Raw genomic sequence first — 17,292 nt, 5'->3', positions numbered from 1 at the left:
CTAGTCTGCTTCTTAGTCAGATAGTCTGCATATTGACTGGAAAATTCTAGCCTTAACTTCAGCTGGTTTTTTAAAACTGGTATTTATACCAACACTGGATGTCCTCATTAGAGTCAAAGCCCCAATCCATTGTTCCCACTGTCATAAACAGATAGCTAAGGGTTAATGTCTCTTTCACCTGAAGCACCTGACCAGAGGACCAATCAGGAAACCGGATTTTTTCAACTCTGGGTGGAGGGAAGTTTGTGTCTGGGTCTTTGTTTTCTGGCTGCCTGCTTTCTCTGAGCTTTGGAGAAGTAGTTTCTACTTTCTAGTCTTCTGTTTCTAAGTGTAAGGACAAAGAGATCAGATAGTAAGTTATATGGTTTCTTTTCTTTGGTATTTGCATGAATATAAGTGCTGGAGTGCTTTGATTTGTATTCTTTTTGAATAAGGCTGTTTATTCAATATTCTTTTAAGCAATTGACCCTGTATTTCGTCACCTTAATACAGAGAGACCATTTGTATGTATTTTTTCTTTCTTTTAAGACCTGTTGGAGTTTTTCTTTACTTCAGGGAAATTGAGTCTGTACTCACCAGGGAATTGGTGGGAGGAAGAAATCAGGGGAGATCTGTGTGTGTTGAATTTGCTAGCCTGATTTTGCATTTCCTCTGGGTGAAGAGGAAAGTGCTTTTTGTTTCCAGGACTGGGAACGGAGAGGGGGAGTCACTCTGTTTGGATTCACAGAGCTTGTGTCTGTGTATCTCTCCAGGAGCACCTGGAGGGGGGAAGGGAAAAAGGATTATTTCCCTTTGTTGTGAGACTCAAGGGATTTGGGTCTTGGGGTCCCCAGGGAAGGTTTTTCAGGGGGACCAGAGTGCCCCAAAACACTCTAATTTTTTGGGTGGTGGCAGCAAGTACCAGGTCCAAGCTGGTAGCTAAGCTTGGAGGTTTTCATGCTAACCCCCATATTTTGGACGCTAAGGTCCAAATCTGGGACTAAGGTTATGATACCCACCCTTGCCTTCAATTACATCCATCAACAAATATTTGAGTGGTGAGGGCCATGGACACCGCCATGGAGAACACTTCCAGCAGCAATATGTCCCTTAGCATCACAATGGTTCAGTACTCACGGAGAAATAGCTGCACACAGGAAGCAGCACTGGCAATTCAGTAGAAGCCTGGTATTTCTTTGGATATCTCCCATCCCAGGACTGCCCACACCCACCCCGGCTAAAATCCTAGCCATGGACACAAACATGGGAACAAAGAGATGGAAGCTGAGCTAGGAACTCCAAAAACTCAAGAGCCTGCACTCCTGTTGTGCCAAGATACACCAAGGAGACCCACCATCGTAGAAGCTTCTGTGAGGACGAGGCATTCAGATGTTGCAGATGTCCATGAGTGTGGGCTAGTGGCTAAAGCAATCATTGTGCACCCTTTGGGACAACTGCAGCTGAGACCTAAATGATGCATCATGTCAAAAGGATTATCCTTTAAGTCAGGGGTGGCCAACCTGTGGCTCTTCATAGGTTAATGTGCAGCTCCCTCCATAGGCCTGGAGCTATAGATGCTAACTTTCCAATGTGCCAGGGAGTGCTCCACCCCCTGCTCTGCCCCAGGCCCTGCCCCCACTCCACCCCTTCCCCCGAGCCTGCCATGCCCTCCCTCTTCCCCCCTTCCCAACACAGCAGCTGATCGCGTGGGGAGGGAGGCACTTATTGGTGGGGCTGCCGGCAGGCAGGAGGCGCTGCAGGTTGGAGTGGGGGGAGCTGCTGACGTGTTACTGTGGTTCTTTGGCAATGTACGCTGGTAAATTCTGGCTCCTTCCCCTGCTCAGGCTGGCCGCCCCTGGCTTAAGTGAGCCTCCCAGATAATTTCACAACCCGACATCGCCGAGGAGGAAGTGAGAGAAGGGGACACAGGTAGGCACAAGCGTTTTTCCCACCCTGCTGCTCAAAGCAGATCTATGCAACACTGTGGCAGCACTGCCATGGGCAAGTCACTTCACCTCTTTCCCTCCAGTTCCCCCTCTGTAAAATTGTTTTTGGTAAATATTGAGATTAGGGCAGCAACCAAAGGCTGCAACTGGGATGAAGATAATACTTCCCCTCCCGCCCCCCCATCTCGAAGGGGGCTAGTGAGGTTTCACGGTTGTGAAGGGCTTTGAGCGCCTCTGATGGAAAGGGCTACCCAGGCACGAGGGCATTACTGAAGCAGGGGCAGAAGTACAATATTAACCAGTCGGACATAAACATTAGGCTTTAACGTCAAGTGGCCAACGAGGGCGAGTGTGTTTGCCAGCCCAAGAAGTTCTCCAGTAGTGGCGAAGACAGACCAGTGTTCAGGATTCATTTGAACCCTCACTGCCACACACAGTCACACCCATCTTGCCTCCACATTCCGCACTTGCCAGTTGGGACTGGCACAGAGCCAGCGGCATTCAGATCTGTCCGTGCGAGCTCACAACAGGCCACGCACCATATAACCCCGATGGATGCCCGACCTCCGCTGGGGAGCAATCTGCTGAGGTTGTTCTATGGGCCCCTACATAGCCTTGATGTCCAACATGAGGATACGACCCTAACTGAAGAGGTCATCAGTATCGCATGAGGAGACATTAATGTCCTCGTTCGGGCCCCAAGAGCGCTGGGAATATGCTTGCACAGAACTTTTCTGCACAAGAGCCTGCTGATTTCAACAAGCTGGAGCCTGTAGCAAGTATGCTTCTAACCCTCTCCAAAGACGCATGCAGACTGGGGATGTATTTTAACGAAGAGTTACTTTATCAGCAGCCAGAAACAGCAATCGAACCCTCCACAGACAAATCAAAAGAGAAAATGACTTCAGGACGATTTATGGGTTTTTAAAAAAAATAAGCAAGCAAGCAAACAGGACAATAAATTAGTTTAGGCTCAGTACTTGGCCTCCTTTCACATGGGGAGGAAATGAACATCATGTGGCATATGGCCAAATGGGCAGGGCATCAGGAGTTTCCAGGTTCCTATCTCAGCTCTGTTCCGGACTCATTGCAACACCTCCTGTGCCTCAGTTTCCCTCTCTGAAAAATGTAGCGTTGCCTTACCTACTCCAAGTCCTACTTATACTGAAGCATGGTCTATACCACCCAGTTTCATCAGCATAGCTATGTCAGAGAAGGGGGATTTTACTGACACAGCTATGCTGGTAAAAGCCCTAGGATGGATCCAGTTATATCAGCATCAAAGTGTTTACACCGGTACAGCTTCTGCCAGTTCCCCGAACCAACGTACGCTGTGTATAGGCACTTTCACACGGCTATAACTGCATCCACACTCGAGGATTTTGCCAGTATAAGAATACCTAGTGTAGAACAGGCTTGAGAAGGGCATTGCGAAAGACTAGATAGCTATTTGCATGCACTTTCAGATCCTCAGATGAAAGGGAAAATATTTTAAAGAGCTACATAAAACGCAAAGCTTCATTAGTCTCATTAGCTCGGACAAAGCACAAACTGACAGCAAAGAGCAATGCTGTACCGTGTGGGATTGTAACAGTTAGCACCAGGGCTTATTAGGTGAGAGCTTGTTTGGGGGTCATCTGGCAATGTGCACCGATTTCACCATCCTGGTGCTTTCCAGACTGCTAGTTTTCCCTGGGGGCAAAGATCATCTACACAGCCTCCTGCTCTGCTAAATAACTAAGCTTCTTGCTGACTCTCTCAGAAAACACACAAGCCCCTTCCTGGAGTGCTTTGCATTAGCATACAGTTAAGAGTTCCCCCAAGGGATCAGCTCTGCTGCAATCCGCTGCGGCTGTCTGAATTGCTGGACTGTGTACACAGACAGGAACCGCTGGGTCTTCCTGAACCTATAGGCTTCCAGAGGATGAGAAAGTCACATTTCAGTAAAATACTGTCAGCGAACAGCCTGTATAAAAGCTCACTCAGCTCCACAGCACAGCTCCGATTCTCACGCTCCTGGAGCCAGGGAGTGTGTGCTGCTCCCTCCTCTATAAAACAGCTCTGCGGAGTAAAGGATTTCACAAGTGACTCACATGCAGATCAAGGACATCGCTTCTGTGTGGGAAACCTGTTCTTATGCTAGCCCTGCCTCTTTTCAAGTCACTCAACATAAAGGGGGAGGTACCAAAACCAGAGAAACCCAGAAGTAGGAACCTGCCATTAAGTCATCACCCTCAATTAAGGCTGAGGAATGACTAACCAAATCAGCTGGGCTTTTGAAGCGTACACTTTGGATAGAGAAAGCCTTTTTGATTTAGGGCTAGTCTACACTAGAAACTAGCACCAGTACAGCTGCTCCGCTCTAGCATGTCTGGTGAAGAGGCTCTATGCTGACAAGAGAGCTCTCCCATCTGCATAATAAATCCACCTCCACAGAGGCGGTAGCTGTGTCAGCGGGAGAAGCTCTCCAGCTAACATAGCACTGTCCACTCTGGCACTTGGGTTGGTGTAACTTACGTTTACTCTTGGGGAAATTTTCCACCACTGTGCATGCGCTGAATTCATGTCCCCTGGAGATTTCTTTGCTTCCCCGCAGAAAAATGACTTTCTGACAGGGAAGCTTCAGGAGAAGTCATGCACCCCTCCCTAGCAGTGCAGGTACATCATTTCAGGCACGCGGAGAGGTAATCACTGCAGGGCTGGGGACAGGAAAGGACGGGACTGCCTCTTCCCCTGCAAGGAGTGGCTGGGGCTGTGTCAGATCCACCTCCAGAAACCTCCCCCCGCTGCAAGCTCAACCGCCTCCCCTGCTTCCTGCCCCCATCACTACTTAGCTATGGAGGGACGGGTCACTGTATGGGCAGCTGCTCCCCCATCCACCCAACACCTGTGCATCTGGACTTAGCATACCCAGACACCCCTGCCAAGCTTCACCTGGTACATCCAGAACCCCCCACCCATACCCAAACCCCACTCCACTGAACCTCAATCCCTACATCTGGAGCCCGCCTGCACCACCATCCTTCACCCAGACCAGCTCCCACTGAACTCCCTGCACTCAAACCCCTACCCTGATGCCCCACCGCTGCAGCACCCTGAGCCCCCACAACCAGACCCCATGCCACTGACCGCCAACTAGCTTCACCCACCCCCCACACCCAGAGCCCCAGCTGAGATCCTCTCACCCCACCCTGGATCTCCCCACCCCCAGAGCCCTGCCACACTTAGATCCTGCCTGGTTGAGCCTACCTTCCCCACACCTGGCGCAGAGGGGCATGGCCCCAGGGTGTTTCTGGGGAAGGTCTTGTGTTACGTCAGGGTCAAGTGCAGCCTCACCACTCAGTCCGTGTCTTGGGGATGGGGGGGGGCCTGCAGGGTGATCTCCCAACTTTATGCAGCCACTGGTCTGTGCTCCCCACTGCCATGCTGAAGCCTCTGCATTTATTTATTGACAAATCGTGCGTGCAGAATTTTTTATTTTTTGCACAGAACACCCTTGGGAGCAGACGTTGCTCAGGGGGCTGGTTTATTCACACTCCTGAGTGATGCAAGTTATACCAAAGTACGTGGCAGTGTAGACCTGGCCTTAGACTTCACCTTTCCTCATTTACATCTAACTACACGCCTACGCTCTGGCTGTGTTTGTCAGAGGCTCACTCAACACTGAAACAGTGCTGGTAGAGTCAAAGGATTTCAAGGGCCAATTCCTGGTTCTACCACTGACTCACAGTGTGACCTCAGCCAGGTCATCTGACTTCTGGGCTTTTGTTTCCTGTTGTATAAAACAGGATGAATTCGGCTCTAACTCAAAAGGCCACTATTTGTAATAAACTTTAAAAGCAGCAAAGAATCCTGTGGCACCTTATAGACTAACAGACGTTTTGGAGCATGAGCTTTCGTGGGTGAATACCCACTTCCTCAGATGCATGTAGTGGAAATTTCCAGGGGCAGGTATATATATGCTAGCAAGCAAGCTAGAGATAACGAGGTCAGTTCAATCAGGGAGGATGAGGCCCTGTTCTAGCAGTTGAGGTGTGAAAACCAAGAGAGGAGAAACTGGTTCTGTAGTTGGCAAGCCATTCACAGTCTTTGTTCAATCCTGAGCTGATGGTGTCAAATTTGCAGATAAACTGAAGCTCAGCAGTTTCTCTTTGAAGTCTGGTCCTGAAGTTTTTTTGCTGCAGGATGGCCACCTTAAGGTCTGCTATAGTGTGGCCAGGGAGGTTGAAGTGCTCTCCTACAGGTTTTTGTATATTGCCATTCCTAATGTCTGATTTGTGTCCATTTATACTTTTCCGTAGAGACTGTCCAGTTTGGCCGATGTACATAGCAGAGGGGCATTGCTGGCATATGATGGCATATATTACATTGGTGGATGTGCAGGTGAATGAACCGGTGATGGTGTGGCTGATCTGGTTAGGTCCTGTGATGGTGTCGCTGGTGTAGCTATGTGGGCAGAGTTGGCATCAAGGTTTGTTGCACGGATTGGTTCCTGAGCTAGAGTTACTATGGTGCGGTGTGCAGTTACTGGTGAGAATATGTTTCAGGTTGGCAGGTTGCCTGTGGGCGAGGACTGGCCTGCCACCCAAGGCCTGTGAAAGTGTGGGATCATTGTCCAGGATGGGTTGTAGATCCCTGATGATGCGTTGGAGAAGTTTTAGCTGGGGGCTGTATGTGATGGCCAGTGGAGTCCTGTTGGTTTCTTTCTTGGGTTTGTCTTGCAGTAGGAGGCTTCTGGGTACACGTCTGGCTAATAAACTTTGTGATCCTTAGATAAACATGCTAGAAACAGTCAGTATCAACTATCCAAAAGTGTGCGCTACTTGGGGGAAAAAAGGATTTGAGACCTTTGTGTCTGGTTACTGCATCAGAAAAGCAACTTTCCTACAGCACTTTAGGAGCTGGAGTGATATTTTAACTCGAGAGATATCATGCACAGAGACGTGACTACCAAACCCGAAAAGAAGAGGTTACTCACTCTGTGCAGTAACTATGGTTCTTCGAGGTGTGCGTCTTTATGGATACTCCACTTTGGGCGTGCACATCCCTCTCGAGCCCTTGACTGGAGATTTCTCCATTATCAGTGCTCACTGGACTTGCATGTGCCCTACACCTCCTCACGCTGGACATAGCCTGCACATCCCTATATATCCTCGAACTGCCCTCAGCTCCTTCTCCCCCCTAACGTCCCATAGAGAACAATGTAGAACAGGTGGGGGAGGAGTGCAGGAAGTGGAGCCTGCATAGGAGGACACAACTCAATGAACTGCAGTTACTGCACAAGGTGAGTAGCATCCCTATGGGTAACCCACTTCAGGTGATTTCCAAGCAATTTCCCCAGAAGGAGCTTTGGAATGGAGTCCAGGCCTGAAGACAGAACTGCTGTGCCAAGTGCCGCATCAGATCTGACAGCATGGATCTAGCTGCAGTGTTTCAAAAAGCGTACATACTGCAGGCTGTGCAGCAGCCGTACATCTCAAACACTGGTACGTTCTTAAGCAATGCTGTGGATGTCACTGGTGATCTAGCAGAATGTGCTGCTATCTTCTGGGGAGGGATGGGAGTGAATGGCTGCAGCCTTGTAACAAGTGACCGTACACCAGATCTCCATCTCTGTAGTCTGAGCAGAGATTGTGGACACCTTTGGATCTATCCACAAGGGAGATGAACAGCCTGGATGACTTTCAAATTTGCTTGGTCCTATCCAAATAGAAGGCCAGTGCCCTTCTACCATCCAGGGTATGAGAACAGGTCTCGTGCAGACAGTTAAGCAGCTTTGGGGGGGAAACACTGGTAGATGAACGGACTGGTGAAGGTAGAACTCCGAAAGAACCTTAGTTAAGAATTTAGGGTGTGGATATGAAGAGACCTTACCCTTGAAGGACACCATAATACGCTAGTAATCTGGAGACTGAGATCTCGGTACTAAGAGATGCTCAGTACCCATGAAGAGCAGGGACGCTGGCTCAGCCCTTGTGTATCTGAACTCCTGCAGTTCAAGTAGGGAAATCGGTACCGACGGGTCAGCTGAGAACACACTAGCTGAAGCCGACAGTACCATGGATGGTGGGCCTACTGATCTAGGTGCTGATAGAGTCTGGCACCATTGCTTGCTCAGGGCAGAGCGGGTAGGTGCCAAAGGCAGGACTGAGCCATCCGGTACCAGAATGGGTGCTCATACTTGCTGTCCTAAACACCAAAAGTCCTGTCAGAGCCATGTCTCGCTCTGGAGCTCAGGGCTTTCGGGCTCCACCAGCACCTTCAATTCAACAGTACTGAGCCAAGAGGCTGAGGCTTCAGAGACCACAGATCTTGCAATAGCCCTGGGCTTTCTCAGAGCAGGCACCCTGAAACGAGAGACCGTGCTCCTCTTTTTGGAAGTCTTCTCTGAAGCCTCCAACAACCTCCCTTTTTCTTACGGGAAGCCTGTGCCAAGGTGGAAGGGGTGCTGGATCTGTCCCAAAAGGAGGTGGGTGGTTGTGGTGGCAGAATCTCCTGACCTGACTCAGCAGCTGACCAAAGGGAGTGCGCCATCATTAACAGTCTGAACTTAATCGCCCTGTTCTCCCTTGCCATAGACTTGAGGGCCAGGCAGAAGTTGCACTTCTGAGAGACATGGGACTTCCCCCGCAATGGACACCACTCACAGGCATAGGAGAGACGGTATTTGAAACCTGGAGAGCTAGGCATCTCCTGCCAGAAAGCCAAGGCTCCCCAAGGGGAAGAGGAGGAAAACAAACTATAACAACTACTAATTAATCGTAACGAACAGCTATAGGTAAAGAAGAACACAAAATAGCCAAGGCATCCTCAAGATTGGCAGGTTAAAGCTCAGGGCTTGTCTACATCAGAAAGTTGCAGCGCTGGTGAGGGAGTTACAGCGCTGCAACTTTGAAGGTGTACACATCTGCAGGGCACCACCAGCGCTGCAACTCCCTGTTTGCAGCGCTGGCCGTACTCCCGTTTTGTCTCTGGGTGTAGAGGATCCAGCGCTGGTGATCCAGCGCTGGTAATCCAATGTAGACAGTTACCAGCGCTTTTCTTGACCTCCGTGGAAGGAGGAAGCCTCTGGTAATCAAGCTGGTTTCCTTTCCCGGTTTGCTCTCTCGGTCCCGGAGCCACCCAGCAAACCGCAGGGAAGGAGACCTGCTTGCTCGGGGTTCGGGACCGAGAGAGCAACCGGGAAAGGAGACCAGCTTCGCCGCGGTTTGCTCTCTCGGTCCCGGAGCAGCCAGCAAACCGCAGGGAAGGAGACCTGCTTGCTCGGGGTTCCGGGACCGAGAGAGCAAACGGGAAAGGAGACCAGCTTCGGCGCGGTTTGCTCTCTCGGTCCCGGAGCCAGCAGCAAACCGCAGGGAAGGAGACCTGATTGCTCGGGGTTCCGGGACCGAGAGAGCAAACCGGGAACGCCGCGGTTTGCTCTCTCGGTCCCGGAGCCAGCCAGCAAACCGCAGGGAAGGAGACCTGCTTGCTCGGGGTTCGGGACCGAGAGAGCAAACCGGGAAAGGAGACCAGCTTCGCCGCGGTTTGCTCTCTCGGTCCCGGAGCCAGCAGCAAACCGCAGGGAAGGAGACCTGCTTGCTCGGGGTTCCGGGACCGAGAGAGCAAACCGGGAACGTCCCGGAACCCCGAGCAAGCAGGTCTCCTTCCCTGCGGTTTTGCTGGCTGGCTCCGGGACCGAGAGAGCAAACCGCGGCGTTCCCGGTTTGCTCTCTCGGTCCCGGAACCCCGAGCAAGCAGGTCTCCTTCCCTGCGGTTTGCTGGCTGGCTCCGGGACCGACGAGAGCAACCGCGGCGTTCCCGGTTTGCTCTCTCGGTCCCGGAAACCCGAGCAAGCAGGTCTCCTTCCCTGCGGTTTGCTGGGTGGCTCCGGGACCGAGAGAGCCAAACCGCGGGAAGCTGGTTTCCTTTCCCGGTTTGCTCTCTCGTCCCGGAACCCCCCTTGAAGCCGCCCAACAGCGCTGCAGTGTGGCCACATCTAACACCACTTGCAGCGCTGGTTGCTGTAAGTGTGGCCACTCTGCAGCGCTGGCCCTATACAGCTGTACTAATACAGCTGTAACAACCAGCGCTGCAAAATTTTAGATGTAGACATGGCCTCAGTCTCAAATCGAGGCAGTAGAGAAAGAACTGAGAGCAGTTCGTCTGCACATCCCTCTACAGCCTCAGTGTCTGAGACAGAGGCTGCAGAGGGCTGAAGGCATGGCCGAATGATAGATGCTAATGGAAAAAACCTCTGACCAACAGCTTGAGAGGCGCATGCAGACCTGAAGTGGAGCACCCATGGGGACATTATTCAAAGAAGAATCAGTCGTTTCCTAAGAAACAACCAGCCCATCGCAATGTTTGCTCATGTGTGCAAGACCTGGGGGGCAGGGGCGGGGGTTGTTTTTTTAAAATTTGCAAAGAATACAAGCTTTGCAATTAGGCTAGCAAATCTAGGCTGCTGGCCAACACCTCCCGGTACAAAATAAAATAAAAGCTGTAACACACCTGACCAATTCACAAGCTTTAGAGATAAAGAAAAGTTATTGAGTAACATCTAAACCAGGGGTTTTTAATGGGGTCGCAACCCCATTTTAATGGGGTCACCGAGGCTGGTGTTAAGACTTGCTGGGGCCTGGGACTGAAGCCCAAGCCTCACTGCCCAGGGCCAATTCAAAGCTCTGGGTGGCGAGACTCAGGTTACAGACCCCCGCTCTTGGGGGCTTCTGCTTTGACCCAACCATACCACCCAGCACAGCAGGACTCAGATTCTCCTTCCCCCACCCTCACCCTCAGCCAGGGCAGTAGTGCTCAGGTGGGCTTAGGCTTTGGTCCCCCCCTCCTGGGGTCGTGTGATAATTTTTGTTGTCAAAAGGGGGCCAGGATTGCATTCTATTTTCCAATGCTCACCCAGACAGCTTTTAAGTGACTTAAGTCTTGGGACTTCAGCTACTTCCCCAAAGGAAACTACTCTGACCATCTCTCATCTCCCAGGAAATCTTTCCCGATATTTAGCCTGTTTCTTAAAATACCACTTGACAATACCGAACAGAGGTAGGGAGATTCCTTCTGTACCCTGGAGACGCTCAAATATATACCCTGAAGCAGGAGCTCCAATTACCCTTATCTTGGCTCCCAGCGATAACTATAAATACTGTAGCTGGATATTTTAAAAATGTATTCGCTTCCCCCCGCCCCCCTGACAGATACACACACAAAGCAACCTTGCAAAATCGCATTCCCTAGCTTCACTGAAGCAAGTAATATTGGGGGGGGGGTCATCGCTGTTGTAAGAGCAGGCAACTGGATTTTGTGCCAGCAGCGTAAATTTTCATGACAATTTTGCAAGGCTGAAATATGGTATGAGAGTGACACTAACAGTATTAACACTGTCAAGTTTTGCATTCCAACGTGTTTTCTACATGAGAATGAGGCATTAATGCTTTTGCACCATTTTATAAACCATAGACTGCCAACCACTTAAAAAGAAGATGAATAAATAAATATGGCTACCCTCATTGTACAGCGATAAAAGACTGGAGGCACAGGAGACTCCCCCAAGGTCACGGCATAAGTCAATGACACAGCTGGGAACAGAACCCAGGATTTCTGACTCCCATTCCAGTGCTTCTCTCCACTGGGCATTACTGCCTCCTTCTGGCAGTTGATTCCACAGGCTTGCTACACCCTGCCTAGAGGAATTTTCTCCTTATATTTATTCATCATTTTCTGGCCATTATTTCCAGTCACACGACCCTTTCACATTATTGGACAGCATAAAAACAAAGAATCTAGTCTCTCTTTATCATAACTGATAATGCCTATTTCTTCCCCTTTTAGCATCAGACCTGCCCACCATTATACCTGAACGTCTCCCCCCTGCACCTCTCAACTGGCTGGTGATGTAAAATTCCTAATCCTTCTAATACCATGAAGCCAGTATTGTAGTGTCAGACTAACTACAGGCCAGGGGAAGGGTGACAGGTTGCACCTCAAGGCTCTAGAAAATAATTCATGCAGTAACGTTAAGCATGGATCCAGTCAGCATGCCTGAATGAAGCTGATGTATTTAAATCCTAGAAGGCTGCAGTGGAGTGGTGTGCTACCTTAATAACTTTCACACGGCTGGCAAGACAAGCCTCTGAAACCAAAGACACTTGGTGCAGCCTCTGCTGCATATTTCCACGTCTCTTCCAGTGCTTACGAGGACACACGCATTCAATTTTGTTTTTAAAAAGAAGTTTACGAGTTTATTTAATATTTCAAAGAGGTTTAATTAGAGGATTACTGGGTTGTTTATATACAGCTGCTTTCGGAAGGCAAACCAGACAAAACCAGCCTTGCTGCCATAAACTCTGTTCAAAGAATCTGACTAGCACAAAGTTTAGGGACGCTTCAGAGGTTTCTTGCTGCATTGCACCTAATCAAACTGGAGAATTACTACACTGGCCAAGATTTTTCCCCAAAGGACTAGTGGTTAAAAGAGGCTTCAAGTTCTGGCTGTTCAGCTTCACACCCCTGAAAGGTGCCCGGGTTGGAGCAGAAAGTTTTCTGAAAATCCAGACCTTTTAAAGCATTTCAAGTTGGACTCCCAAAAAATGGAAGGGTTCAAAGATACTATGCAATTTTGGAAACTGACCTGTATTCATAAGAGGCCAAGTTTTCATACTTGGGTGCCTAAGATCAGGTTCCTAAATGTGCATTCGGGTACGCGGTTTGATTTCCATAAGCGCTGAACCTCAACAAATATGACTGAAGTGATCTAGGTTCAAAACTCTGCCCTGCCATAGACTTCCTGGCAAGTCACTTACAGCTTAACAAGACAAGGACAAAAACGACCGGGTTCAGAAGAGAGCTACAAGAAAAATTCACTATCAGAAAAAACATGTGTTACCTCAAGAAGCGAAATCTATTTAGTTTAGCCAAGAGACGACTAAGAGACTTGATCACAGTATACATCGGTGGTCCCTAACGCGGTGCCCATGGGTACCATGGCGCCCACCGAGGCATCTATGTGCACCCGTGTACTGTCCGGCAGACGAGCATCCACCGAAATGCCGCCCAGAAGCAGCGTCATCCAGAGGCGTCGCCACCGAAATACCGCTGATTTTCGGTGGCATTTTGGCACCCCCACCTCTGCATGACACTGCTTCTCAGCAGCGACGCCTACTGACGTTGCTGCTTCTCGGCGGCATTTCGGCGGATGCTTGTCCGCTGGCCACGGTCCTCGATGGCTCGTCATCCGGCGCCCGCCAGATGAAAATGGTTGGAACCACTGGTTTACATGCACCTATTGGGGAAGAGATCTCTGACAGCTCTTTTAATCGAGCGGGAAAAGGCAAAATGAGAACCAATGGCTGGAAGCTAAAGCTGGATAACTCGGGTCAGAAATAAGGTGCAGAGAGAGGGCAGATATTTGATTACCGTTAATTCAATACTCAGACAACATACATTCACCTGCAACTCCCCCACCCCACCCCCAAAACAGTGCACCTGTCCAACTTCACTGAATACTAACATTGGATAGACATGCCTGGTTTGTTAGATGTGTGTACTGCAATTTCATTCAATTTAATAATCACCACTAGAAATGAGACAGGTGTTCTAAGGATGCCATTTTATGGCATGAGTAACGCCCAGATAAACAGAAAAACCTGATGACTATATTCCTGTAGAATGTCTCTCCAAAACAAAAGTAATGAGGGCTCTGTTTCTGATACTTACATGGCAAGGATTTGTAAACTTGTTAAAACTCCCTAAATAAACCGTTCTTTTTTAAAAAAAAAGAACGAACAAGCAGTTTAACAGTCTGGGTAATTAACCATTGGAACAACTTGCCTAGGGACGTGGTGGAGAACCGAAACTCTTGGAGTCTTTAACTCAAAGCTGGATGTCTTTCTAAAAGACGCACTCTAGCCCCATCAGAAGAAGTCAGGAGCTTCAGGCAGGAATTGTTCTGTGAGGTTCTATGGCTTGTGCCGTGCAGGAGGTCACATCAGATGATCCCAACAGTCCCCTCCCTCTGCCTTAAAATTCCATCATTCTGTGAACGGTAAAGTCTCCAGAGTAGAGACCGTCTTAGGAATGATGGTGCGTAGCCTCACTCTGTGGTTTGTAGCAATGAATACATTTAAGCTGTCATCACCATCACCTGGGCCAGGAGAAAGCCGTCACAAATGAAAACCCACGTCTTCCCAGTGCAAAATGGTGACGCTTCTCGTTCCTTCTAGAACCTAGATGGCTGTGGAGGAAGGGATATATTGTAGCTGACTGGCTCTAGAGCCACCCTTTTCCTTTCTGTTAGTAGCACAGGTTTCATTCAAAGAGACACCAACACCGACAAGGGGAAAAACAAAAAACAAACCCAAACCACATGCAGCATGCACATCCACTCAGAACTACTCTGAGAGGTCTCATCAGCCTGGAAACAATCACTGGCAACAAAAATTAAGGAGGGGAGGGGGGGAGGAAATCACAAAGTAAGTCAAAGTCCCTTTCATTCATGCATAACAATCCTACACTCCCAGCGGCCTCAAAGGCAAAACATGTTGTAATGATGATTTTAATGTAATCTGTCAGTAGACTGTACTTCTAAATGCTAGTGCTTTTCCAACAACCTGAAAAACTACAGACGTGTGGTTTCCTCCTCCTATTGCCCCTTCTATACTATCGTGGAGTCAACTGGCCTCTCAATCCAAATAACTCCATGGAAATCAATGAACTTACGCTGATGAGATATCAAAAGGGTGGCAGACTTAACAACAAAGACCGAGGGAAACTGCTAGCTTCCAGACAGCTCAGCACATTGCATGCGTATTTTGGAGCTTGACCAGGGGGATTTTAAGGTCTCCAGGATGATGTAATCAACTGCAGGGCAACAATCTCCCCCCAAAAAACCCTACTGTTGTGCGTGAGCATGCATGTCTATGGCTGGAATCTTCTGCCACACCAGTCAAACTGCCCACTGGTTCCATCACTCCTCAAATGCCATTCGAGACAGAACCTTCCTCCTGCCCTAGCTGCACGTCTGTTTAGGGGCGCCTCTTGAAATGCTGAGGCTGCCCACTGCACTGGTATCGGAACATGGCACCCATGCAGAACTACCAGGGCCTTGACTCGTCGCTGCTGAAATCCTCATCAGAGCCTGCCTTGCTTCTTGACTTGCCACCGGGCATTTTCTTTTAAACATTTACAAGTCAGCACCGAGCCGCCAGCAGGCTCAGGGTCCCACTGCGCCAAGTGGTGTACAAACATATGGTAAATGACAGACATTGTCCCAAAGCTCTAACGCGCTCCCTTCTCCCAGGCTTTCAAAGTCAGCTCCCCAGATGCCAGCATGACCAAAGGCTGCTGCTGGTCTTCTCCCGTGTATCCCAAAAGCATGAGCAGATCACCACAGGCCATTATCCTTAATCCCCTCCCTACCAATCCCCTGTCGGGAAGTGTGAGGGAGACAAGGCCCTTTGCCGCCCCCCCTGCAATTCTCCGTGACTCTCAGCCAGCAAGTAAAGCAGAAGGTTTATTTAGATGACAGGAACACAGTCCAAAACAGGCCTTGCCGGTACAGACAACAGAAACCCCCCAGTCATGTCCATATTGGGGGGCAGGGAGCTTGGACCCCAGCCCTGGGTCTCCCTCCGTTTCCCCAGCCAGCTTCAAACTGACACCCTCTCCAGCAGCCTCCTCCTGCCTTCGTCCAGTTTCCTGAGCAGAAGATATCACCTGGCCCCATCACCCTTCTGGGCGCAGGTATCATCCCTGAAGTGAAGTGAAGTCACATTCGGATATCCCATCACCAATGCAGCCAGTACCTGCAAAACTCCCCCGCAACATCCCCAGGTCAATCCTCCCACTCCCTACTCCGTCACACTCCCTCCCCTCACTATCTCAGGATCAAGTTCAAAACCTGCTCTCTGTAATGAAAGTCCTCGTTCTCTGTATGCACCCGGCACGGACCTCTTCTCTGTCCCTCCACATATTCACACTCCGGTCGCGCAAGAGCCTGCTACTCTGCATCTCCTGTTGTCTACGACAGTGATTCGCAAGCTTTTCCTTTGAGGCCCCCTATAGAAGTTCCACAGCCTGTAACAACTGTTCTTCTGCATATCTAGTCGATTACAAGCCAGGCCTGGTGTTATGGGGGGGTAGCAAGCAGGGCAATTGCCTGGGCCCCACGCCACAAGGGGCCCTGAGAAGCTAAGTTCACTCAGGCTTTGGTTTTCTATCCTGGGCCCCAGCGAGTCTAACCCCAGCCCTGGCAAACCCCCTGAAACCTGCTCGTAGCCCCCCTCCGGCATGGCTGTACCACCCCCAGCCCCAGCAGCTTACATGCTCCCGGAGTAGCGTGACCAGGGACAGCTGCTTCGGAGCCTGGTGCCTACCCCACTGGGCAGGGCTGGGGGTGGTACAGCCATACCGGAGTGTGCAGCTGTGTTTGCGGCTGTCATTCCCAGTAGAGCCCTGCAGCGCCTCAGATATCTGCCTTATATTCGCACCATAAATTTGGTATCTGCGTAGGGCTCTAGCCATTGACCTAGCAGTGTCTACACTGGGGGTTAGGTGGTTTAACTGCGTCGGTTCTGGTGTGGATTTCTCAACCCCTAAGCAACGTAATTATACCGACCTAGTGTCCTAATGCAGAGGAGGACTCAACAAATAACCATGACAAACAATACAGTTAACAGAATGAAAGTTATGGTTAATGAAATGATTTGAGATACACAACAAACACAATCACTGTCTATGGAAAAGTAAGAGCCACTGCTCCAACTTTAACAAAAATAAATGAAACCGATTCCCCACCACCACCTCTCGCTCAGCTGTTTTTCCACGGGCTAGCGAGCCATCCCACTCTCACGGTAGGAGCAGATAAGCTGGAACACATTCAAAGCAATTCAGTCAGATGCTGCATTTTTCCAGGTCTCCCATGGAGCGTTTTTGAGTCAAAACTCTACGAGGTTTTGGTGCAAGGGACTACGGTAGTGAAGCGCAGGCCTCAGGCAGTATGATGAGCGTGCCAGGTCACTGGAATTTATACCTATCCACTTCCAGTCAAGTCCACAGAAACCCCTTGCTTTTGGCAGGGAAGTGTCAGGAGCATAGGCCAAGGAAGGCAAAGGAAACAGGCATGCTGACAGTTAACCATGTCACACACATTCTAACCACACAGACAAATATCCTCCAACTTGAAAACACGACTTTGCCTTTCCAAAGCACCTTAGCAAGTATGTTCTAAACCCCCATCACCACCCATTCTGCGGCAAGTACTTAGGAAGCTCTTTTACAACACGGAAACTGAGGCACAGCAACTGGACGGTCCCAATCCACATGTTTCTCCAGCACCAGTGTAGACATCAGAATGGCCAGACCGGACAGTGAGTGC

General features: G+C 49.8%; 1 protein-coding gene across 6 annotated transcripts in view; it reads right to left on the bottom strand.

Annotated features, from left to right (window-relative positions):
• Positions 1-17,292, bottom strand: part of PAK4 (p21 (RAC1) activated kinase 4) — a 101,103-nt gene that overhangs the window by 65,026 nt on the left and 18,785 nt on the right. Inside the window, exon 1 of one of the 6 annotated variants that reach the window (XM_030544417.1) lies at positions 3,731-3,752. The exons of the other annotated variants lie outside the window; for them this stretch is intronic. The gene's annotated coding sequence lies outside the window, so the exon portion shown is untranslated. Of the gene's footprint in view, positions 1-3,730; positions 3,753-17,292 lie in introns of those variants that run through there. 6 annotated transcript variants of the gene reach the window in all.

Source organism: Gopherus evgoodei, unplaced genomic scaffold (genome assembly GCF_007399415.2).
Source record: "Gopherus evgoodei ecotype Sinaloan lineage unplaced genomic scaffold, rGopEvg1_v1.p scaffold_34_arrow_ctg1, whole genome shotgun sequence".
NCBI classification, from domain to species: Eukaryota; Metazoa; Chordata; order Testudines; family Testudinidae; genus Gopherus; species Gopherus evgoodei.
The sequence above is the reverse complement of the archived record's forward strand: the minus strand, read 5'-3'. Positions and strand labels throughout refer to the sequence as shown.